This window comes from Lemur catta, chromosome 13, assembly GCF_020740605.2.
Source record: "Lemur catta isolate mLemCat1 chromosome 13, mLemCat1.pri, whole genome shotgun sequence".
Classification (NCBI taxonomy): Eukaryota; Metazoa; Chordata; class Mammalia; order Primates; family Lemuridae; genus Lemur; species Lemur catta.
The window spans coordinates 50,180,695-50,208,481 of NC_059140.1; positions in this window are offsets into that span (position 1 = coordinate 50,180,695).

Here is a 27,787-nt window from a genome sequence, read left to right on the forward strand (position 1 = left end):
AAAGAGGCTAATGATGAATTTCTGATATAAATTGTCCTAAGGGGAGGCAACTGGCTACCTGGTTAATAGTTGATTATATTGGATACCTTCCTGCATGGATGATAGACAACAACTTGTCCTCATTAGAATAGTCATTCATTTTGAATATGGATTGATTTTCCTGTTCAGTGTACTTCTGCAATCACAGTGAGAATCACTGTAATTCTTACTCTTTTCCGAGTATGGCAAAATATCTATGTTGTTTCTAAAGCCATTATCTTCTTCTAAATCTATCCTATTAATAAGCTAGGCTTACACTTCAGCTACATAGAGTTTTGTAGAACAACTTAAAAAATTTGCCCTTCTATTTTTGTCTTAAAAGCCAGTGATTCTTGTCTTTAAGTTGGTGTTCTAAATTCTTCCATTTAATCTTTAGCTTTACAGTAATGAGCTGACCTTAACTGACAAGAATATACCAATTATCTCAGTAGAATTGTAAAGAAAGAGACTATTACCTCTTTTCTTTTGATGAGACACCTGTCTCGATGAAATGGCAAATCATAGCAGCTTTATTTGCTGGGAGAATACACTGCAAACTGTCCTAATGTGCTGTCATCATGATTTCAGAAACCTAGTATCTTTAGGACATAAGCTGAATTTAAAATTCTTTATGTGTTTCTTATTTTTTCTTTATGCATAGATGTCAATGTGTTATTTCATTTATCTGTTGGTGCATATTGTTGCATAACAAATCTCAAAACTTAAAACAACAATTATATTATTTCTCTGGATTCTCTGGGTTTGCTGAGCCACACCTACAGAGTTATTCTGTTCGAATCACTTGAAGTCTCTCAAGTAATTTCGGTCACATGAGGGCTAGGGCTAAAACACCCAAAACACTTCCATTCACAGGTCGGGAGCCTTACTGTTCTTCAGTGTGGCCTCTCTCTTCCTAGTAAGAACTTAGGAATTCTTAATGGGGTAACTCAGGAAGTGGAAATTGTCCTTCCTTCTTCTAAACTCAGAAATCCCAGAACATCAATTCTACAACATTATTTTGTTCAAAGCCAGATAAAAAGAATGAGGACAGTTTACCTATATAGAGAGAAGAGACTAAAATTTTTTTTTTTTTTTGCTTATTTTCTTTTGGTGGGGAGGTGGCATTTTATAGACTATCTTCCAAATGTGCCTTGTTAAATTTACGTTCAAATAGTATTGAAATAAATCCAAACAAAAATAGAATTAGAGACTCTATTATTCGGTCATAATATTAATTAAACAATAAGATGTGCATGGAGTTTCTTCCCATTGTAAATAAGAGGAGATCTTTGGAAATGCAATAATGTAATATTCTAAATGTTTATATTGAAAGGGTGTGAAATTCATATGCTGGTGAGAAAGATTTTACAGACAACGTTTAGTATAGAAAGAAGCACAAAGTTTATTAAACTCTCTCTCCAAAGAGCGAGAGGGCACAGTACCAGAAATAGAGAGGTGCTGGTTCTGAGACCAAACGACTCTGACTTTTTATTGGGGCAGGCTGAGGAGGGGTAGAGGCGGGTTTATGACTGTAGTCCAATTAGGAGAAGACAGGTGGGAAACTGTTGAGTTTGTCTTTTTCTATTTCTCATGTAGCAGATTGATAGCAGGAGTTGTTTTTGTTTTGTTTTGTTTTGTTCCTTCTTGATAACAAGAGGCATCTGGTGCTGTCTCTCCTTTAGGAGGTGGAGGCAGTTTGTACTCCTACTCTCTGCTCAGGAAATTTTTTCTTCTTCTTTTTTTTTTTTTTTTTTGAGACAGTCTCCCTCTGTTGCTGGGGCTAGAATGCCATGGCATCAGCTTAGCTCACAGCAACCTCTAACTCCTGGGCTCAAGGGATCCTCCTGCCTCAGCCTCCCGAGTAGCTGGGACTACAGGAGCATGCCACTGGTAACTGGCTATTTTTTCTATTTTTAGTAGAGATGAGGTCTCACCTGGTCTCACCCGTCCTCAGGCTGGTCTTGAACTCCTGACCTCATGCGATCCTCCCGCCTCGGCCTCCCAGAGTACTAGGATTACAGGCCTGAGCCACCACACCCAGCCAACTGCTCAGGGACTCTTCAAGGCTGCTTAAACAAACTCAAAAAAACTTTTAGTCTATAGGTAGTGAATTTTAATGACTGTTGATCAGATAGTCTACCCTTGCCTCCCATCTCCCGGACACTCTTCTCCCTTTGGAATGTGAATTGACCAGCTCTGGCAAATGTTAATGAGGATTTATACCTTCTTTTGTTTGTTCAACTTTTTTTTAATTGTTAGGTAAACATCTCCATAGGAGAGATATTCATGTTACTAGCCTTAGGAACAGAGGTCCTACCAATCTAAGAGGCTACCAGTTAGAAATGTATTTTTCTTGTTAGCCTGTTAGCAAGACTAACCTTTCATATATGAGGAGGAGAGAATATCTTTGTCACTGCAGTGGCAGAAAGTTGAAAACAAATTTGTAGCGATAGTAATAATTGTCCCATTGAGACCTACTCTCTTTGTGGGCTCATGGTCTCATGGACCACTAGGCTAGGTAATAAATTTTTCATCTTCCCTCGCACTTACTAATTGCAAGGGTATAAATTTGCTCTGTAAGCAGAAGTGGTGGGTTTACTATTTACCTGACTTGCCTAAAGGTAAATTGCTTAGCCTTTATGTCCTTTTTCCTTATTTTTTGTTAGCTGGAATGCTGAGTTTACAGAAATCTTGTTTATTGGTTTGTGTTTGTTTGTTTTGTTTTGACAATTCAGATAAGACTAATGCCAGAAGGTAGATGGAACAATAAGAAGGAATAAAACAGGATACCTAAGTCCTGCAGATACACATCAGGCTTTCAGGAGATTCAAGCAGGACACTTAACTGACAGAGAAATTCCTGGTTTTTATTTTTTTCCTAAGTCACTGTACTTTAGTAAGTTTGGTTGGATGTTTAGTCTTTCCATAACCAAAACAAAATTCTACCACAATTTTGAGATACTATATATTATCAGGGTCAATCTCACTTAAGGAAACATGAATTTAAGAGAATTATTGCCTTTGGAAACAAACAAAATGAAATTATTGAAACTTTAAAAGGCACTTCCAGATAAAAGAATGGAATGAATAGGAGTGCTATTACTTTTAAAAATGTATTTAGGTTAGAAAGGTTGATCTTCCTCAGTCTCATTGTCAAAAATTAATATATTTGATGTGTTTTAATTAGAAGTAAGGTAATAATAAAAGGAAATAAGGATATACTAGTGTATAAACATTTGTTAAGTGTATACCAGAGTGTCTGTTACCCTAAAACAATTAAGAAGTAACTGATAATTTATAAGAATGTGAAGGCAGATGATAGAAAATGAAAAGAAAAGAAACTGGAAGTCATTCAACAGAGACAGTTTTTCAGAGGGTTGTTCATGTCTCATCCAATCTTATTGCTAATCAACGATAAAAGAATTTGGCTAGCATGTGATACTCATCATTAGACAAATATATCCCTCTAAAAGGCAAAAATAATGTAATGATTTAATATGATACTTTTTGTTTTAAAAGGATTGCCTGTACTCCTTTCCTATGTATTATTAAATATACATGTACATTTTAAAAAGGTAATATAGAAATGTATATATCAATTTGTCTTTATTTCTGTACGTATGTGTCTATTTTATTTTATATTTTTAGTCATTCATCTAACTAGCTAGCTAACTGGCTATGTGTGCACACACAAAAATATATAAAGATGGGCTTTTATTCCCAGAAATTATAAGACATGATTTTCCTCTGTAAAGTTTGATATTCCTTTTACTTTGCTTCTCAAATCTGTTTGTTCTGTTGCGAAGATTTACTACATTATCTCCAAGTTCTTTCAATTTGTCAATTATTTTAAAATTTTCAATTACATAACTCATGTTTTTCAGCAATTAGTTTTTCATATATAGCCTCCTAACTATTTCCTCTCCTCTCTCCTTCTGGTATACCGTTAGGACTATGCTAAATTTTACACGTCTAAACTTAAATTCTCTTAATTTTCCATCCCTTATATATTTGGTTTCTGTGGTATCTTAAAATTTTCATAATTCATTAATGTACTTTTCTCCTACATATAGTCTGTCATTTTTTTTCAATAAATGCAATTTTTATTTCCAATATTTCAAATTAGTTATCAACTTAGATTTTTGGTCTTATTTTTAAACACTTGTTTTATGGTGGTTGTTTTAATACATTTATTCTGCTATAACACAATATCATTGACTGAGTAACTTATAAATAATGATTTCTCACCATTCTGGAGGCTGCAAAGTCCAAGAACAAGACACCAGCAGATTTGGTGTCAGGTGAGAGCTGCTGTCTGCTTCGACAATAGCAGTTTGTTGCTTCATTCTCCTCTGGGAATGAATGCTGTGTCGGTCACATGGTGGGAAAGATGGAAGGGACAAACTTCCCCCTCAAGCACATTGATAAAGCACTAATCCATTCATAAGGGCACAGCTGTCAGGGCCTAATAACTTGCTAATGTTCCTGCCTCTTCATGCTGTTGCACTGCTTATGTTTCAACATAAATTTTAGAGGGAACACAAACATTGAAACCATAGCAATTACAACACACATTCTTATTTGTTGTTAAAAAATATAGTCTTTTCATATTGCTTTATTATCTCTATTCACTCTAATAGATGTTTCTTGGTTTGTTGAATGTTCTAGTTCTCTCTAATTATGTTGACTTTCCTCAAGTGTTTTGTAATAGTTGATTTAAACTCATCTTTTTTTTTTTTTTTTTTTTTTTTGAGACATAGTCTCACTCTGTTGCCCAGGCTAGAGTGCTGTGGCATCAGCCTAGCTCACAGCAACCTCAAACTCCTGGGCTCTGATCCTCCTGCCTCAGCCTCCCAAGTAGCTGGGACTAGAGGCATGCGCCGCCATGCCTGGCTAATTTTTTCTGTATGTATTTTTAGTTGGCCAGATAATTTCTTTCTATTTTTAGTAGAGACGGGGGGGTCTTGCTCTTGCTCAGGCTGATCTTGAACTCCTGACCTCGAGCGATCCACCCGACTCAGCCTCCCAGAGTGCTAGGATTACAGGCGTGAGCCACTGCACCCAGCCTAAACTCATCTTATATAGAAGGTACCTTTTGCTTGGTGTTGTAAACTTCCACTTGTCTCACTTTGAGTTGAGCTTCCTGTCTATGTTGTTTATTGTTTTAGGGAATAGGATTCCTGTTATATATAAGAGACATGGTTTTACCCAGTCTTCCAAATTGGGGACAAGCAGCTCCACCCAGGCTGTGGTCCTGGTAGGAGGGAAGAGCTACTCTAAATAACCACTTCACAGGCATAGTCTTTTCAGCTATGAACAAAGTCAAGCAGTAAAACCCCAGCCTTGGAATCTGGGCCATATATCTCAGCTCTGTTCCTCAATTTGCCTATGTATGGATTAACTGCAGTCCATGTGGAACATGGTGCATGTGCTTTATAATTTGTTAGCAATATTTCTATTTTTAGTTTTTCTTTATTTCTAAATATAATGGGTTCCATGCTTTTGTGTGTGGGTGTGCGTGCATACATTGCCTTTTCTATAGTTTGCAATACAAAGAGGAATTTTCAACATGATTTTAATATTCTGTCTTGTAAGTACATCAATTATTCATATTTCAGTCATGTTAACACTTTTATTCTTTTTGAGTACTTTAAAAGTATGTTTTCTAACTCCCTTGTGAAAACTTCAGTTATCTGGAGCACACATATTCACCAACAGCAATCTGGTATTTCTCAGGTATAACCTCGGGTTTTATTTTCAAAATGTAACAATTTTCAGTGTTCCAAAGGGGAATATTATAAATATTAGTCACATATTTATGAAAATAATACTGCCTTTCATACTGCTCCAATTGCAGACCCTTTTCTTTGTCCCAATAATAATTGAATGTTATAGGTATTGCTCCTGGCTACAGTGTAATTATTTATCACAAAGAGTTATGGTATGTAATAGAAGGATATAAATAAAGCATCATGAATTTCTCTGCACCAGGTATATTTTACTTTCATGCTGTATTACAATAATTGGTTCAAGTTCTCAATTTTAGGCCTTAAAAGTTATTAATAAAGTCTATAGTGCCTGGAAAAATTTCCCCCTCATTATAAATCATTACAGCATTGACACGAGGCTGCTACAATAACTAGATATTAGCTTGAAGCAGCATCTTAGGCAAAATGTTCCAAGTAATGTGAGAGACTAATTTCTTCTGCTTGCACAGAGTCTTCTTAATAGAGAAAACCTGAAAATATGATTTTGAGTGAAAAATCAAAATTTTATGTTGTAAAAATATCTACTTAAATCTTATTTATTGGGGAAAAAGGCCCTGAGGTTGTGCTGTATTTGTAAAGGATATTTATATCACTGTCTGTTCCTCTTAGCAATGTAGCTAAATGATTTATCACAGCTATGTGAGCATTCATCTCCACAAAGTTTTCTAACTGAGTATGGAAAGGCATGCAAGCCAGAGTGAATCTTTATGTCATAAGTTAGTGTACATGTGTTTGGTAGCATAAATGATTAATATCTTCAAGATACATATCCATGATACTTTTCTCTTTGGCAAAAGCAAAGCTAAATCTATTAAATTTGTTTTGAACAGACTATAGGTGTGGGCATGTGCATGCATGCACACAAAAAAACACACAAACATGCCTCGGGTTTTCTTGGAGTTGTTCCCTTGGCTCTTCACGGTAATAACTTGGTACTTCCTTTAGTTTTCTAAAACATTAAATTTGAATATCCACTATGGTGAAGAAAGTGAAACATGTAGCTTTCCCTTTCTAGATGCTGTTGAAAATTTTAAAATGATTCTTTTCTGTGGAACGTAGAAAAATCAGTGTGTGGGAAAGGAATAACTGATATACACAAGATTGGATTCATTGTATTAATAGGAAATTCACTGGAGTTGTCTAACTCTATAGTTTATGAGCGTACCAAAGATTGGCAAACAGTTTTATGAAGACCCATAGGAAAGTCCCAATCAAAATTACTTTGACCTTTCACAATTCTTGTGGTATTCTCTGAAGTATGCAAAAAGATTACCAAAAGTCTATAAGAAATACATTCTTAATATTTCTTTAGTGCATCTACCATTTATTCCTATGTCAAAGAAAAAAATCTAGCATAATCTATGTACTCCTTTGAGTTTGCCCCACAAAGACATGCTATATATCTGTATGCCATGACACTTTCTGTAAAACATGTCTTAGAATATTCTTTCCTTTCAACCATGTTGTCTAAAAATTCAATAGGTACCCTGATGGGAATCAAGGTAAATATTTAGCACAGTAGTTTCCAAACTCTCATCTGTAGATTGTTATCTAGCTGACCATGGAATGAAAATCAGATAAGTTTCAAGTTTCATTCATGCTGTAGTGTTTGTCAATATTTTATTCATTTTATAATAAGATGAATTTTATACTTATGAAAAAATCACATTTAGCATGCTTAGTCATTCATTCATTCACCAGTGGCATTCAGATTGTTTTCATCTTTTAACTATTATGAACAATACACCTATAAACATTCATCTATGAGTTTTTGTATAGATATGTTTTCATTTCTTTTGGGTATACGGTTAGGAGTGGAATTGCTGGTTCATATGATAAATTTATATTTAATCATTTGAGGTACTTTGAAACTGTTTCCAAAATAACTGCAACATTTTATATTGCCAGCAGCATTGAATGAGTGTTGGAATTTCTCCGTATTCTCATCAACACTAGTTGTTAGTTGATTCTAGGGCATCTTAGTGTTTGTGATGTGATATCTAATAACTAATAATGTTGAGCACCTTTCCATGTGCTTATTGGCCATGTATATATCTTCTTTAGAGTAATGTCCCTTCAGATCCTTTGTCCTTTCATAATTGGGTTTTCTCTGTATTATTGAGTCATATGAGTTCTTTGTATACTCTATATACAAGTCCCCAGTGAGACATAGGATTTGCATATATTTCCCTCCATCATATGGATTGTCTTTTCGTTTTCTTGTTGGTGTCTTTTGAAGCAAGAATGTTTTTCATTTCATTCTATACCATCTCATTTTTGCCAATACCATGTTGTCTTAATTGTTGTTTCTTTGTAATAAGATTTGTAATTGGGATATGTGAAATACCCTATTTTATATTTGGTTTTAAGTATTTTGGGGCCCTCCTGTGTCTCTTGTAATTTCGCATGTATTTGAGAATCAGTTTGCCAATTTCTACAAAAATGTTAACTGGGATTCTGATAGTGAGACTGTCAATTCTGTAGATCAGTTTGGGGAATGTTATCATATTAAAAATTAAATTTTCCAATCTATGAAAAGAGAGTATTTTTCCATTTATGTAGATGTTCTTTGAGGAATCTGGCTTTTCACCAACAGCTTATGTGTAATAGTTTATGCCTGATCAACAAAAAATTAGAAAGGCAATACCTGGCAGGGCTCATGGAAAAAAACTGCTGTGCTCACACCAGATTTTGCGCACAGCCAATATACTGTAATCATTGAATAAAATTATAGTGAAGGAAGACTCAAGCACTTTTAAAAGGTCATATCTGCAAGCCTAGCTCAGGCATCTCTTTTTGGAGGCATCTTTACTCCGGGTCCTTAACTGAAGCATCTCTCAGGCACCTCTGCTGAAACCAACTTATTGCAGGGGGTCCTTGAAGACAATTTTCTTCACTCCAATGTGGTAATTTTCAACTGCTAGCCCTTCCTGTTCTCGAAGGAACACACTCAAAAATTATTAGAACTAAAAGTTAAGTTAGCAAAGTTGCACAATACAAGATCAATATACAAAAATCTATTTATTCCTGTATACTTGGATGAACAATCTGAACATGAAATTAAGAAAAAAATTTTCATGATATTTTTATCATGAAATTTGTCACAAAACTTATTTGTATCACGAAAAGACTCACCAGGGCAGAAAAGGCAAGTGATGAAAGCATAGAGCTAAAAGGTCTCAAGTGAATGTTGCACATCAGTTCCAAGAATAGCCAATTCATTTGTGTAGTGATCTTTTTCATGTCTCATTTCTGGGTAGCATTTATGTCAATGTCAATGTAAATAACGAACAGAGAGAGGCTCTCTAAAAAGTAATATTTATCTGGGAATAGAGCATTGCAATGGGAATATACCGTCCTTAGTAAACTATGTGCATATTCAAGGAGGTAAAGGAAAATAAAGATTTTTGAGGAAGATTGTTTTGAGATAATTACCTTTGACTGCAAAGATTAATAATAAGGATGATGTTAGTTCAAGGTTGGACAGTCAGTTGCTGGGCAGATGTCCTTATAAAGCATTTTTTGTATAACGTTGCAATGGCCTTTGTGCAAGGTTGTGGGTTTTGCTGAGTCTTTGGTGATTGTTTGTTTTGTTTTGTTTTGTTTTTTAAATCAGGTATTTATACATGAAAACCTCCTCTTCATAGACTTCCCTAGCTCTATTTGTCATGTTACTTTTTTAACCCAAGTGACTCTATTTTGATTATGACAACTTTCACAGGTTATGTAGTGGAAAGAACAGTTTGTATGTTAAAGATCAGCAATTTGGTTGAAGACATAGTTAAACTGAAATGACTAATAGACTTTCAAGTAGAGATGTTAGTAAGTAGCTGAATATATCAGTCTAGGATTTAAAGAAGAGACTATGGCAATGTAAAAATTGGATACATACAGATAATATTGAAAACCATGAAATAACATTACTTATGGATCATATATGAAACACATTTCACCAATATTGAACATTATTTCTCAGTGCAAAGAGGTATAGACTATGCATTAGGTTTAAAGTAACAAACTAATAATGGCTAATTTATCAATTTAGAGATTGCTTAAAAGATGGACTGGGTGTTTTCTGCATAGATGTGACTTAGAGAAGAAAGGGGGTGTGAGAGATGTTGCCTAGAGTATTTTAAAGTTTAATGGTTACATAGATGAGGAAAAATAATGCAGAAGATTGACAGGTAGTTAGAGGTAAAATAGGAGGACAATTTCAAGAGTGTAAGTCTTAAAAGTGGTGTGACAGAAGAAAGAGACTGGTAAACTGGCATTTTCCTGAGAGACTAAAGGAAATGAGGACTAAGATCATTGACCATTATGTTTAGCAATTTGCAGATCATTGGTGACTTAGAGAAAATCATGGATTGGTGACAGCAAAATTCTGATTTGACAAGTTTTAAGAGAAAAGGGGTGGGGAGGAATTGAGAAAAATATGGGTAAACAACTCTTTCAAAGTGTTTTGCTCTAAAAGAAAACAGATATGATATAGTATCTGTAGGGGTATGTAACATCAAAAGAGACTATTGTTTTTTTATAAATGGAAGATATAGAGTGATTACATTAATTGTAATTATTACTGAAATTTTACAATATAGCAGAAAAATAGTAGAATAGGTGAAATAATGCTCTTGAAGAGTCAGGAGGGGTATAGGAATACGCTTGTGGAGAGTTTGCTTTCAGGCAATTCAACCACAGCAACCTGAGAGAAAGACATAACGGCAATAGATACAGAGATGGGGTGGTGTAACCTGTAAGTCTCTTTTCCTCCAATTATGAAAGTGCAGTAGGAAGCACAACAATCTGCTGTGAAAGAAGTCAAGTCTTGTTGATAATAGCCTGAAGAGAAAAAAGAGTATTTTGTGTGTATAAACAGTTACTCAAAACCTGTAAGTTTTGAGGGCCACTTTGGTAGGGTCTCAAGAAATAATTTATGGAACATGAATAAGAATTTCACATATAGACTATTTAATGTATAAAATTTTGCACTATGAACATAGATAATACATATCAACAATTTAGTCATATGAAGAATTTATGTCCATGTTATGGTACATTATATAGATAGATATTGACACATGAAATAATTATGTCATACATTATAAAGACTTGAAATCCTTACAGTTGGTATAAGGCTTAAGGGAATAAGGTAGTATAATAAAAATCACCACAGAAAATCATAGAACCTAAAAACAAAGATGTTTTAGAAGAAACATTCTTTCAGTCTCTATGGATTTTAGAAGAAAGTATATAATTATTTTTGCAGCAGTAATTTGAGTCCTGCTTCTAGAATCAAGTTAAGGTGTTAATTTACCCTTGTTGGTATAGTAATAGTTTTCTTTGATTAGAGTTTAGATCACATACAAGATCATACATAGTGGTGAACAAATTTTATTTTCAATGTATATCATTTTTAAAATGCAATTCAAACAAAAATTGCAATTAAAATAGTATAAATAAATCCAATATATTTTAGACCTTTATTTTTAAATACCTTAAAATTAGTAACTCTGAGCTGCAAAAAAATTATTATATGTTTGTACAGAAAAACATTATTTACGTATTCATGTAAGTCATTCTGTTTGTCATATAGAGTATATTTTATAAAAACAGTAATATATTTTAAAATGTAGGTTTTCCTTGGAGAATATTATAAGAATTTCAGCTTATATAAAGTTCATTTCCTATCCTTATTATATCTAATGACTTTTCAAGTATTGAATTAATATTAGAATTCCTGTTAAAAAATAAAAGTTCAAATTATTCCTTTAATCATTTATTATTTCTTTGTTCTGGTATTCTAATTGTTTTTTATTTGTTTGTCTTGATATGCATTCAAAATATACTGAATATGATTGGACAATTCAAATTCTAGGCTTCCAAATCCAAATTTCAGAAGGCATCTCCTTTATGTATGGGCCACAGTCCAGAGCAGAAGCTGCTCAAGCAATGTTTACAACCCTCCCCAGAACTTTAATCCAAGTTCCATCTGCATTCTTATGATTTGGCCCATTCTTAGGAGAGATCACATGTCATATTCTCAACATACTAGATGCCAATTGCTTTCAGGATTCCTGTTGGACCTACTAGTAATAATTTGGATATATCAGCTTATAACTCGGAAAAGAATGTACAGCTGAAAATAGGAATGTGATGGTTATTTATCAGCATTCCAATTATAGTTTAATTCATTGTAGTGGTTGATAATTCCCAAGAGAATGCAAGGAAACAGAAGAAAATGAAGTTCTATGAGAATAATATCTAATGGAATACTTAATTGGAAATGAAATGTTTATCTTGCTAGAAGAAGTAAGACAAGAGCTATAAGAAAGATGTATAAAAGTGTTTAATGCTAATGGCATTTTATTATCTCATTCAGTAGGGCTTTTTTAGTTAATCAGTAATTTTCAGAATAGCAGGATACAGGTAAAAGAGGGAACCAATGAAATTCTGTTTAAATCAGGCTATTTTTTTTATTTTGAACAAATAAAAAATGTAATATAGTTGAATGAGCTCACCTGAAAACATGCAAACTAATAAAAACATAAAATAAATAATATAAAATAAACCTAGTGTTGAAGCTCAATTCCACCCATTACCAATGGTATGTACATCGACAAGATTACCTTAACAATTATAACCCTCTTTTAAAATGGCAAATCAAGGCTAATAATGGCTATCTCATACACTTTTTTCAAGACTGAATTAAATGCTCAATAAAAATTAGTTTCATTAGCTCCAACTTCATTATAGTTTATTTCCCAATGAAAGAATATGTACTTAAGTATTATGCTGTATTTTTATGAATGAAAGAATATACATTCAAAAAGAGGTAGGCATTTATAGTCTATCCTAATTCTTTTAGTGTTGACAAACTATTTTCTATAAAGGGCCAGACAGTAAATATTTTTGTCTTTGTGGACCATATAATCTCAGTCACGACTACTCAATTATGTTACACAAAAGCAGCTAGCAGCCATAGGCAATACATAATGAATGATCATGGCTGTGTGCAATGAATATTGACTGAAAAAAAAATAGCCATTGGCCATATTTAGCACACAGACAGTGTTTGCATTTCCCTGGTGTAGATGACTATATTTAGTATTAGACATTAAGCCACAATAATATTTAGAAAAGAAGCTATCAATATCATGTGCACATAGTTTTATTTTGTAACTGAAAGTTTAACATTAAAAACACCATAAGAAAAGCACCCAACATTTTAATTGTTAATGGTAAGTATGAATTAATATTTGTACAAATAACCTGAATACTAAGTGTTTTAGTTAAGAGAATGTGCACACAGTAGTCTCTTCTCAGTCACCTTATTGAAACAGTAAATATGATTGCTCTTCCACATCTTCTCCTACCTTATTACGATGCTCATTATTATTTATATAGTTATTAGGGGTATGAATTTTTATGTGTAGTGGCACAATAATTTTCAAAATTTATCTAGCAAATTTGGAATCTTTGAGTCACTGTGGAACCTGCATAATTCAGGTATTCTACCATACATTTTAATTATTATTAATATATCTTCAGATGAGATCAAGTGTATTCAGGATGATATGGCCATGGACACATGGAAATTAAACAGTATGATTCTCAACAACAATTAAGTCAATGAAAAAATTAAGAAGGAAATTTAAAATTTTCTTGAAACAAATGAAAATGGAAAGACAATATGTGACTTCCTATATTAAAAACATAGGCAAAAGATATACATAGATATTTCTCAAAAGAATACATGAAAATTGCCAACAAGCTATGAAGAAATGCTCAATATCACTAATCAACCGAGAAATATAAGTCAAAACTACAGTGATATTTCATCTCACCCCCATTAAAATGGCTTTTATACAAAAGACAGGCGATAACAAATGCTGGCATGGATGTGGAGAACGGGGAACCCTCCTACACTGTTGGTGGAAATGTAAATTAGTGCAGCCATTATGGAGAACAGTATGGAGGTTCCTCAAAACACTAAAAATAGAACTACCATATAATCCAGCAATTTCACTGCTGGGTATATATCCAAAAGAAAGGAAACAGCATATTGAAGAGATATCTATATTGTTCTGTTTATTACAGTGCTATTCACAAGAGCCATGATATGGAATAAACCTAAGTGTTCATCAATGAATGAATAAAGAAAATGTGGTACATATGCAAAATAGAGTATTATTTAGTCATAAAAAAGAACAAAATGATGTCATTTGCCACAACATGGATGGAACTGGAGTACATTATCATAAGTGAAATAAGTATAAAGAACTGAGGAATTAATTTTGCATGTTTTCTCTCATATGTGGGAGCTAAAAACTAAATTGAACTCATGATGGTAGAGAGTAGATTGATAGTTACCAGAAGATGGGAAGGGTAGTGGGGAGGGAGTGGGGATAGTTAATAGGTACAAAAGTACAGGCAGAATGCATAAGATCTAGTATTTGATAACCAAAGAGGGGCACTTCAGTTAATAATACTTTATTTTATATTTTAAAATAACTAAAAGAGTGGAATTGGAATGTTCCTAACACAAAGAAAGGATAAATGTTTAATAATTTAGATATCCCAATAACCTTAATTTGATCATTACACATTGTGTGCCGTAGAAAATATCACATAACTATTATGTATCTATAATAATTACAAATATAAAATATTGAAATTTGATTTATATTTGAGATATATATACACATATATCTTCAGCCAAGTTAAAGTAAGTTTGATAATAGATACTTCTACAACTGAAAACTAAAAACTGAGTGAGCATTCCATGCTTGTGTAAACCCCTAAGTATAAATATTCCCTAAGTCTTGAATAATTTTCCTTTCCTGCTATCACTCTATATTTTTATCCTGTGATATTGTGTTACAATGGGTTAATGCTTATGATTCTCAACTTTGATATTTTAGTTCTTTTTCCTCTCAGAGTTTTACAGTTTTATATGTTCAGCTTTCCATGGGAAATCTTATTTTAAATGTCTTTCCTTTATCTCAAACATATTAAATAAAAAATTTTAAACTCCCAATCTCTTGTCATTTTCTTAAAAGAAAATGAGATTCCTCCCTATTCCTACTAATGACATTACCACTCTTGAAATTGTATTAACTTGAAATCTTAGCATCATTGTGTTATAAAGTTTGAGGTGACTAACATAATCCTAATTCCCAATTTTCTTCTTGCTAGGCATTTTTCAATCAACTGCAGCTGTGTAACAAAGATATCATCTATTGAGGCATATGACATATAGTCAGAATACAAATAATCCTATTTGTATTTTTTTTTCCTATAAGATAGATATCATAACTTGAGGGCAGAAATTATTCAGTGACCATGAAGACAGGCCATAAGAATATAAAAAACCTCAGTTCTAATATACTTGAGCCTTTAACAGCTAAAGCAATGCTAATAGCCATCTACCTCCAGACTCACAAGAAATACAATCCTTTATCTGTTTAAGTCACTCTTGGCAGATTTTCTATTATGTGCAGTGAAAACATACTAAGTGATTCAGTTGTTTTTCTTATTTTCCAACTTTTTGACCACCACCCCTGTTATACTGTTAGCTTCCAAATTCTGTTGATTCCTTTCCCAGAAAAATGTTCTTATTACCATTCCCAAACATTTCACTCTGACTCACTTATTTAGATGAAACTTTGAATTATCCAGAGCAAACATATATGAAAGAAAAAACCCCATTTCAATCTATTATTATTAGGGTGACCATATGTCCTGATTTATCTGAGACAGCTAGTTTACACCTGGCTTGCTGATGTAATTGTTAACAGCATCATTTTTCAACAGTCTTGGTTTTGCACAATAAATTATATTGTTGCCCTATTACTTAAGCACTTGGAACAATTTAATTACTATTCTTAATACCAGGTTCTTAAAAACCAGAGATACCATTTAGTGGACTAAAATGGACATAGTGACATTGCTCATTTCTTTCAATATCAAATGTTTGATATTGAATATGTGTTGTACATCAGGCAGTATTTAAATAACTTGGGTAGTATTGAAAGTTGTTCTTTTGTTTCAAAGGAAAGACAGGCATGAAATTATATCATTTGAAAACACAGGATTCATCTCACAGTGATTCACCTTCTGAATAGACCTCTGGCTTCTTACAGGATCTCCCACTCCTACTGCTTTCATCAGAAACAGGTATTATTCCTCACTTGTACATCAACCTCAGATGTAGGTAAAATACAGGCTTATCTTGGTACAAGAAATAAGTCTTAAAATCCTCTCTTTAGAAACTTAGATCTACTATGCATTCTGATGCATAAAGAGCTAAAGTTTGCATTACTAGGGTTTAAAAATATCTTGGTTAAATCAGCAACGTACAATTCAAAGGTTATTATGGTGCTCATTACAGTACATGTAGTTTATGAAAAAAATGGACTTTTGCTTCGTTTTCCCTCGGTGACTTGTGTGAGCTATCACAGACACAAATAACTCTCAATACAACTAATTCAATGACTCTTTTTTCCCTTTATAATATCCTTCTATTTTCACTGTAGTTCTATAGTGACTAATAACTCTGTCAACTGTTTTCCAAATTGAAGCTAGATTTTGGAGAATATCTTCCTGAATATTGTCCCACTAGCAGTATCGCCAATGCTATTGTGACAAGATATTGAACTTATTTTATATTTTGTTCTCATGTATATTGCATTAAGTTTTTCCCTGAGAAACGTATAGAAAAATCAGAATCTTTAAAATGCTATTAATTTGGCTTTTATACACAGATTCCAAAGTCTGGGTAATTCTCCTCAGAATCAAGCCCAGATACCTCAGATTAATGTTTGTGGTCAAGCACAATAAATCCCAGCTGTTGTGCCAATTTTATCTCTCCAAATCTCTAACACAAACCCTCATTCAAGGAAATGTTAATAATCCATTTTTATTTCTCATTTTAAAGTTTTACTCAAACTTTTTCCCCAATTGGAGTATGTTTGTCTCTCATTTTGTTTTAATCTCAATACCTATCCATAGCATAACTGAAAAACTCCTTGTACAAACATGGTCACCTAAATTTCTTTCCTCTCTGAGCCTAAAAGGACTGGGCCAGTATATTCTCCTTGAATTACTTTTTTATGTTGCCTACGTTTGTTTCCCAAATAGTTCCTAGAGACAAATTACATATTTGATTTGCTTCCATTTTACCAATTGTTCTAGAACAATAAATATGTGTAAAATGTTAAATGAGTAACTTTCAGTAAAAATGAGATAGAAAGATATAATGTTGGCCAAATTTAATGTGTGGATTTACAAAGTGTCTGTCCTACTCTATGTGTTAGCCTATATTTAAATAATATTGAATAAATTCTTTTCCAGTGTTTATTTTTAAGTCCTTTTTTTTTTAATTCCTTACTTCAGATTACATACCCATGTAAAATGAGGGAACTATCTTCCCCTACACTATTTGTATCACAGGCAATAGTAGAGCATAATATAGATGTGCGTTCTTCATAAATATTTTATGATCTCTCTTAGATAACTCTTCTCCATATTACATTCCCCAAGGGGCCAGAATTAGGTTCCCAATCTAGTACTGCCTACCTAAGAAGGAGAGCTCATGCTGATTTTGATAACTGCTAGATCAGAAAGTGAATATGCCTTTCTCACTGCTGGAGACATTGTCTGTGACCAAAGGTTTTCCCATTTCCTATTGATGAACACATAGAACTCTCATTAACACTGTGGAAGTTATGCATGCACTCACCAAGGGGAGGTACCCCTTAGTGTTGAAAGATGAACATTCCTAAAATAAACTCCTTTTACATCTAAATTGCAACTTGCAGGAGGTCTCACTCCTGAGCTGCAGCACAAATAAAGAGGAAGACTCTCATGTGGATAATGAGTATATGCAAAATTCTTTAGTGAATAATCACAGACCTGGCTAAGGCAGGATGCATCTGTGCATGAATAATAACACTTTCAAAAGCTGTGCTGCTTGAAGCATGGTTTGTTGCTGTGCGTAAAAGAAATTAATCTAGGGATGAAAAGTTATTATGGCTCTAACAAACTATAAAATAAACTTAAGTAATTACATTTGAAATGTATTTAAGCATGTCACATAATCGTTGAATTTGAAGAAGATGATTCCGAAAGGACATGAAATACCCATAGTGATAATTATTTAACAATGCCTCAGGAAAGTATCTATTTAAAAACTTTGATATGACTAAAATGTGATATACAAACAATAAATTATTCACATTTACTATGGGTAGCATCTGAACGTTTTCCCTTTGCTGAGTAAGAGCACATTCCAAAGTAGATTGGCCAAAACTGGGGTTTGGAGACAAAAATCTAACTTGAATAGATGGAAAGAAGGAATAGAGGTGACTCGTGGACCCTTACGTTGCTTCTCTCTCTCCTCTTTGTTTCCTCCTTTTTGTCTCTGATCTCCTGCTTATCTATGCTCCTACCTCCTCCTTCATATCTGACCTTTCCCCACTCACCCTCATCTTTTTCTTCTCTTTATAGTGTCCCTCCTCTTTTCCTATATCCTCACCACAGTAAGATAATTAGAGAGCTAAAATTTTACATATTGATGAAAAAAAGAGGAAAGCAAAAGTGTGTGCTTCCTCCTCACCATCTTCCACCGTTTTCAAAGATTACTGCAAAATACTCCCTGGAAGAAGAAACACCAGGATTATGAATAATTGATGATTAGGCTGGAGGAGTAAATGGAAAAAAAATCATGATATTTGAAACAGCATGAACTCAAACAGAGGTGAGGGCAAATAGTAACTCTGAGTTTTTCCATGTTAATTTATAATTTATAATAAAAATAGCTTGTGGCCTCTTAGGCTTTAAAACACTCTATAGTCTATTCCTTTAATACTCTGTTAACTTATGTTATATATACATATACACATATATTGCATCTACATTTTATTGCTATATAATATATGCACATATTTATGGGAAACGTGATATTTTGTTTCATGCTTAGAATGTTTAATAATCAATTCAAGGTATTTGGGGTATCCATCACCTCAAATATTTTTTATTTGTGTATGTTGGAAATATTTCAAGTCATCTATTCTAGTTATTTTGAAATATACAATACATTGTTGTTAACTATAGTCACCCATACTCTACCGTCAAATATTAGTACCTATTCCTTCCATCTAACTGTATGGTTTTTACCCATTAATCAACATTTCTTTATCTGTCCCTCCCCATAAACATGCCAAAAGACGCTTCTCAGGGTAATGCTGACCTCACAGAATGAGTTTGGGAGAATTCTTCCCACCTCAATTTTTTGAAAGAGTTTGTGAGAATTGATATTAGTTCTTTGAAACTTTGGTAGAATGAAGCAATGAAGCCATCCAGTCCTGAACTTTTCTTTATTGGAAGCCTTTTTATTACTAATTTAGTCTCATTACTAATTATTGGTTTATTCAGGTTTTCTATTTCTTCCTGATTCAATCTTGATCAATTTTATGTGTCCAGGAATTTATCTATTTCCTCTAGGTTTTCCAGTTTTTTAGCATATAGTTGTTCATAATAGTCTCTGATGACCTTTTATTCATTTATGGTATCAGTTGTAATGTCTCCTTTTTCATTTCTGATTTTGCATATTTAGAGCTTCTCTCTTCTTGATTAGTCTAGTTAGTGGTATGTCAATTTTGTTTGTCTTTTTGGAGAACCACCTTTTTGTTTCATTGATAGTTTTTCATAGTTTTTAGTCTCTATTTTGTTTAATTCCACTATGATCTTTATTATTTCTTTTCTTCTGACAATTTTGAGTTTGGTTTGATTTTCTTTCTCTAGTTTTTTATGATGGATCATTAGATTGTTTATTTGAAATATTTCTTTTTTTGGTGAAGGCATTTATTGCTATAAACTCTCTTAGCACTGTTCTTGCTGTGTCTCATAGATTTGGGTACTTTGTGTTTTCATTTTCATTTGTTTCAAGTAGTGCTTTGATTTCCATCTTGCTTTCTTCATTGACACAATGGTCATTCAGGGGCATGTTTAATTTCTACATACTTGTACCATTTCCAGAGGTCTAGTTTTATGCCATTTTGGTCTGAGAAGATACTTAATATGATTCTGATTTCTAAAAATCTGTTGAGATGTGTTTTGTGGTCTGATTTATGTTCTACCCTGGAAAATATTCTATGTGCTGATGAGAACATGTATTATATAGCTGTTAGATAAAAAATTCTATTATTGCCTAAGTCTGTTTGTTCTAATGTGCCATTTAAATCCAGTGTTTCTTTGTTAATTATCTGTCTAAATAATCTGCCTAATTCTGAGAGCAGGACATTGAAATCTCCAACTATTATTGTATTAGAGTCTATCTTTCCCTTTAGATCTAATAACCTTTGCTTTATATATCTGAGTGCCCTGGCATTGGGTACATATATGTTTAGAATTATATCCTCTTGCTGAATTGGTCCCTTATAGTGACCTTATTTTGCCTCTTTTTACTGTTTTTGACTAATAGTCTGTTTTATAAGTATAGCCATGCCTGATAGCTTTTGGTTTCTATTTGCAAAGAATATCTTCTTCCATCACTTTACTTTCAGTATGTATGTCTTTACAGATGATATAAGTTCTTGTAGATAGCATATAGTTAGGTCATTTTTCAAACCATTCAGTCAGTCTATATCTCTCAATTTTTTGAATTTGCTTTCATAGGGTAGGACTTTTTCCTGAAGATGTGCATTTGGTGTTGATTGGCTTTAAACCTGTATGCATGAAGTAGTATAATCTCTGAATGATTTCTTAGGCTGTACACATGTCAGTGTTGCTGTGGTTTCCTCAGTGTCTTAGAGTACAGTTGTTAACAGAACCTGTGGTGAGGTTTTTCTGGAGACTGGAATGCTAAGTGAGCCAGTCCTCAGGCCCCAGTCGTGGCAGCAGCAGGCTGAGAGTGCCTGTCCTTGGGCCTTAGAGTGGTATGCACTGGCACCACTGTTAGTAGGTCCAGGTGGGCTGATTTTTGTATCTACAATCACCTTGCTCAAGAGCCAGTAGTAGCAACAGTGGGCCAAGCAGCTGCGTGGAACCTTGGGTCCCTGGACAGTGGACATGGCATGGTGTGATGGCAGTAGCAGTGGTAGGAAAACACTCTGGTTCCCAAGTCATCCATACTGGTGTTGGATACAGTTGTGGTGGGCTGGTTGGACCATCCCCAGGCCTGCATGTGGTGTGTGCAGGTGGATTCTAGCCACAGTAAAAACAGCAGATTGGTGGGCCTGACCCTAAACCCCTGAAAGGAGTGATCAGGCCCTCCAGTGGTAAGTATAGGTGCTGGCTCTGGTGGTCAGGGGTAAGGTTATCCCCAGGCCCCTGGCAGAATGCTTGAGTGGGGGCAGAAGGGATTGCACTGTGGCCCTGCTACTAGGGAGGACAGAATTTCTTTCACTGGTAGCATCCCTAGGCAGGCAGCTAGGGAGTGCACTCGTTGGCCTCAGTGGTGTCTATGGGCAAAGTAGCCTGTCCTCTGGGCACTTTTGAAGGCTTAGCAGCTCCGTTGCTAAGGACTGCAAGATTACTGACAGTGGCTCACACATCATCCCTGGTCATAGCATCTAGCCACAGCAGTGGCTGTGGGTGGGAGCTGTCAATGGAGCTCTAGGCATGCATAGATGCTATGCAGAGGCTATTGGGCCGTAGGGCAGGATGTAGTCTGGTGAGGGCTGGGCTCTGAAAATAGTGCCTTTCTGTAGCTGCTTAGGACTAAAGGAATCCTGTAGGACCCAATGTGAGCTTCCTCTCTGGAGCAATGCTGTTGTATGGCCCCAGGCAGCTTCCTATGTAAGTCTCAGGGCCTGTGAGAGTTAAGGGACTCTCCATAGGTAGGACTGCAGGAGTCTGTGGTGAGAATGGGGTCCAATGAATGTCTCTCGCTTACCCTTTGCCTTCATTTAGGGTGCTCTGCAGGCTCCCAGACAACCTCACCCAAGGAGGCTGCCTCATTTGCTTCTCTTTCCTTGCTTCAGGTGTTTCCTGTTACCTCTCCATTGAATTCCTGTGTTCTCTCTCAGATGATCTATTCAAAGCATGATTATCTATGTACTATTTTGGTTATTCTTTGTGGAGCAAGTACCAGATGCTGCTAGTCAGCTATCTTGAAGCTCTTCCCTCATTTGTCTATTTATATTTTTAAAAGTTTAGTTACCTAGAGACTTTTTATTAAACCTTTTTTAAAGCAAAGAAAAAAAAGTACACCTATAGGCCCATATAATTTCTCTATAAGAAATATTCTACCCATGGGCTAAGATAGCACAGGGGATAGAAAGATACACTCTATAATTTTACTTGATTAATTCATCCCGAGCAAATATATACTTCTATTATTAAAGTTTTATTATTAATTTTTATGACTTATTACTGGTCATCAGTGAGGTTAATTTCAGAAGACTGGGATGTGTTACTCTTGTCACTAGAGCATATAGACTTTTCAGTAAGTAGTTATCAAACTTGCCTGCATATTTGAAATATCTGGAGAGCATTTAAAAAATACACGATCTGGCCCCACCGCAAAATCATGGAGGACGGGGTCCAGGCATCAGTATATCTTTAAAGCTTCACAAGTAATCCTAAAAAATGCTGCTTGATTTAACAACCTCCCCTACAAATAATTGGTTTAAATTTATAGTTAGAAGCTCCACGGAGGTCAGAGCCACAGAATTTATTTTCCATAGGCAGGCTAGGAGACATAATCATTCAATGTCCATTCCCTAAATTCTTGTTTTAGTATGTCAACTGCATAAACACTATATTGCTGATCTCACTCTCTAACATCACCGATTGCTTGAATTCCAATTAGTCTGTCTCTATTATCCTCCCTTAAGGTATTTGAGCCCCTATAATGCATTTATTGTGTGTTTAGGAAAAGGCTTTCTCAAGCTCCACAGTAAATTTAATAGTTTCCTCTTCTTTCTGTCAGTTATATCTGTTGCTAAGGCCTGTACTGTTGATGAAGCATCATTCTTGATACCTGAAGAAGATGACCATCAAGAAAACTGAAAATTATTATAATGCTTTTGAGTCATGTCCCATCTACAGTTACCAGAGTGGCCTTCTGGAGATGCTAAAATTATCCATTATCACTAAACACTAACAGTACTATTCCCATCACCTACATGGCTACTGCCATTCAAAGGTATTGTTAGTGCAATTAAATAAATCACTACCTCTTTCTTAATCTATGTCATGCAACTGTGTCAATTTAGTTTCATTCATTACATAAATATTTAATTAAACACTGATAGGTATCAGGCTCTCTGCTAGAGGATGGCCAGGAACTCTGTTTCTGTAGTTGGCGATACTTGTAGTGTGGTGTCTGTCTTCTGTTGATATCAGCAGAACTAACATGACAACATCACTGCCCTGCCCTGAGTTCATCCCATTGAGGAGAAAGAATTCCTATTTCTACTTTTGTGACATATTTTATTTATTTTGGTACAAAAGCATTATTGGCTTGTTATTGAACTCTACTCACAGCTATTTGGTTTGAAAACAGTTTTTTGACTGTTCTTTCTAACAGTCCATTCTAACCATTCCTAGGGAGTTAAAGGAAAAGAATGTGTGTGGGTGTCTGAGAGAGAGAGAGAGAGAGAGAGAGAGAAATTGGTAGGGACTTTTATTCTAAATGGTACGAACCATGGTCTGTTAAATACCTTTTATTTTCTCTCTAAAGTTTAAGGCACTTGTCATAGAAAAAAATACTTACAATATCTTCTATGTTATCAGTTTTTTTTCTTTGATTGTTTGTTTTGGGGGCGGGGTAGAAGGTTTCTAAATCCCTAATGCAAATAGACTCCTAGAGAAATTTTATGGATCATAGAGAAATTATAATTGGGCTTATGATATCACACTTATAATTCAAACAATTATTCAATTTATCACTTTTTTACTCTATTTGTAATTTTTAATTTAAGTACTATTTACCAATGTCTAACAATATACATAATATACTTTTATTTGCTTTTATAAGGAACTATTTTTAAATTTGTTATATAACACATGCTATATATAACTCACATCTTAATAAATATTTATAATTTTGTAGGGAAAGGTGCTTAAGTTTTTGATTGAAGTATATTACATCTGCAGACCAGTCATAAGAATGTATCGGAGTGAGCATTTGTTTCTCTATTGAGAAACAAACATGAATCTTTAAAAGTAAATGAAAACTTGTCAGTATCTTTTATTCAATATTCTAGAAGGACCATTTTGTAGTCATTACCTACTCCATATATGTGTTACCAAATTTGGTAATACATTATGTACATATAATCTCTGGATTTTTACTATTAGAATTTATAAAAATGAGAACTACTAGGGACAGAGTAAATACTTTTATTTTGAAACCCAGGAAATGCAATGTATAAACAGCAAATGGCAGTGGGAGACCTCCAGCCTCTACACTGATACAGCCCTTTTCATTTTCTCCCAGGGTCTTGCTGATCATGGGATTGTATCAAATATTCTTAACAGCATGAAATAATCAACGATCCTGAACTAGAGAAAGAGCAAGATCAGTAGTCAAGAAAATGTTCCCATGGACTGAAAATATAGTTATGAAATTTGAGGTACACATCCCTCTCTTTTCCTATGGTTTTATTAAAAATAAATATTTATAAAGTAATTGTTAAAAAGTATTTTAACGTGGATTACAACTCAAAAAATCCCACACTCTACAAACTTTCCTGGAATTGATTTATAACATTTAAATTTCTTAGGTTTAAAACTACCGCGAAGTACCTTCAGAAAGAGCAGAATTTTTTTTTTTTTTTTTTTTTTGAGACAGAGTCTCACTTTGTTGCTCTAGCTAGAGTGAGTGCCATGGCGTCAGCCTAGCTCACAGCAACCTCAAACTCCTGCGTTTAAGCAATCCTACTGCCTCAGCCTCCCCAGTAGCTGGGACTACAGGCATGCGCCACCATGCCCGGCTAATTTTTTCTATATATATTTTAGTTGGCCAGATAATTTCTTTCTATTTTTAGTAGAGACGGGGTCTTGCTCTTGGTCAGGCTGGTCTCAAACTCCTGACCTCGAGTGATCCACCCGCCTCGGCCTCCCAGAGTGCTAGGATTACAGGCATGAGCCACCGCACCCAGCCAAGAGTAGAAATTTTAAGAAAACCTTTCATTTTCCCTAAGATCTAAACATCTCAAAAATCTGATTCAAAGAAGGAAATCCTGCTACTTGCAGCAACATAAATGAACATGGAGGACATCATGCTAATTGAAATAATCCAATCACAGAAAATCACCATATGCTCTCACTTATATGTAAAATCTAAAACATTGAACTCATAAAGGCAGGGAGTAGAGAAGTTGTTGTCAGGACCAGTCAGGGGTTGCAGGGGATTGGAGAAACGTTGGTCAAAGAGGTACAAACTTCAGTTGTAACATAAATAAGTTTTGGGGATCTAATGTACAGCATGGTGACTGTAGTTAATAATACTGTATTAAGTATTTGAAATTTGATAAGAAAGCAGATTGCAAGTATTCTACACATACACATACAGATTTTAAGTATTCTACACAAATGGAAACTATGGATGCCGATAGATATATTAATTTGATTGTGATAATCATTATATAATGCATATGTATATCAAATTATTACATCATATACCTTATATATGTTTATCAATTAAATATTTTAAATAAAATAATCTAATTATGGTATATGTATACCATGGAGTATTACTCAGCTATAAGAAATAACAGTGATACAACATCTCTTTTGTTCTCCTGGAGAGAGTTGGAACCCATTCTATTAAGTGAAGTATCCCAAGAATGGAAAAATAAGCACCACATGTACTCACCAGCAAATTGGTTTCCCTGATCATCACCTAAGTGCACATTTGGGAATAACACCAACTGGGTATCGGACAGAGGTGGGGGTGGGGAGAGGAGATGGGTGTAACCTACTTGATGAGTGCAATGTGCACTGTCTGGGGAATGGACATGCTTGAAGCTCAGATTCGGGGGGATGCGGGGCATGGGCCATGTATATAACCTGAACTTTTGTACCCCCATAATAAGCTGAAATTAAAAAATGATCTAATTAAAGAATCAATACAAAATATAAAAAACTGCACACTTCCAAAAATTTTCTCCAACTTACTTCAATTTTGTCCTTCATGAAAGTTCTTTCTTCTAATTCCCTTCTCGTATAGTATAGTCTTAGCATTCTCTCACATAAGCACTCACTGGGGGAATGTGCAATGTGGTAATAAACATGTCTACCTCATGGGGGTCTGCAGATTATCTTTGTGAATTTTTAATTTTCAATGAGAAGTTTAGTAATATACTTTCATTTTAATAATAATTTATTAGTGAAACAGTGTGGGTCTCCTGGATAGACAATTAAAAAACAAATGCTACATGATTTTCATGTTAGTTAAGATCAAATGATACTTTTCAACACTAGAAAATAAGTGATAACGAAAAATAGCATTACCCCTTGAGTTTACATAAAAGTGCAGTTAGATCAAATTTTACTGTTGATTGTCTCAGTGTACTAATACTCTTTACAGACAAAGTAGACTTTCATAAACAATGATCCTGAAGGAATCACCTTATCCTATGTCTATAACCCTTTGCAAGGTGACTGCTGCTGAGTGGTCAGTTTCCCACCCCAAACAACTGAACTGGCCTTGTGACTCACATTGGCCAATAGAAAGTCACAAAAGTGATACTGCATCACTTTGAGGCCTTATGGTGTCCTGCAGTTTCCATTCTTGCCCCCTAGAAATTCTTTACCACAAAGGTTTCTAGCAATTGCACAAGTCTGGTGAGACAGAATACTTACACAAGTCAGGCAAAGTATATTTATTACTCACAGATAGGCATCAAGGATAAACAGATGCCTCGGATCCATGGCAAGTCCAACCCTGAAGGCTCAGGAAAAAACTGCCTGGGTTGGATGGAGCCTTTGCATGCCTCGTGACACACCATGGCTTAGGGACACCAACAGCGCACCTCCATGGCTTATATACCCTGGGAGCAACTTGGCACTCTGAGTTCAAGTATTGCAGAATATCCTGTTCTGGGAGAAATGAGGACATAGTCCAGGTTGTTTCAGATACATCCTCCTTATCTCAGGATGTTTCTTTCTCTGTATATTCTCAAAACTGCAAATGAGAGGGAGGCGAAATGGGGGATAACAAAATCTGTGACTCTTTGTAGTGATGGATATAGTAATTTACAGAGGTCTACGTTCACCATAAGAATGCATTTTGAAGAGAAGCATTCTTCTCTCACTTTTAGATTTGTTTTTGACTTTATGGTATTTTTGCTTAATTGACTATAAAGCCAATAATCTATTCTTTAATGGAATATTTCATACTCATGGAACTATACTTCTAAGAATAATAATGTAACAGTTTGAATTCTCTTTCAGTAGTGGCTTTTGAAGATAGATATTATTGTAATATAGAAACAATCAAAATGATCTCTCTTGCTATGCTCAGGAGAAAATATTGATGAGGCTCTATAGCTAACTGGTAGGGAGAAGGTTATCAAAAACATTCTCCTTTGTGGGCAGGTAATATGGATGATGTAAATCAGGAACTTACAAGGAAGTGACCCCTTCAGTAGTTCATAAACAAGGGAAAAGTTTGGTTATGAACTATTGGGACCCTGAAAACCAGTGTCTGTGTTATGGTTATTTATTTTTTCTTTTCAGAATTGTATTTTAAGATGCCTATTTTGACTGAATCTTTAGGTATTCCACATAAGGAATGATGACCTTTTCATATGTCCCAGATTAGTTATAGAACACTAAAAATAATCATTATCAGTGAATATGACAAAGTATCATGAGTGGGAAGAAATACTTTCATAATACTTTGCAAGTTAAGTTCAGGTAAATGTAAAACTTCTTTGAGTTTAAGTTTTTTCATTAGCAAAATTTTGAAAAGGTATAGACATGATCCCTTAGACAATAATATAATATAAATGTAAAATTAAAATGCTTATTTAGAAATATTAAGAGTACAAA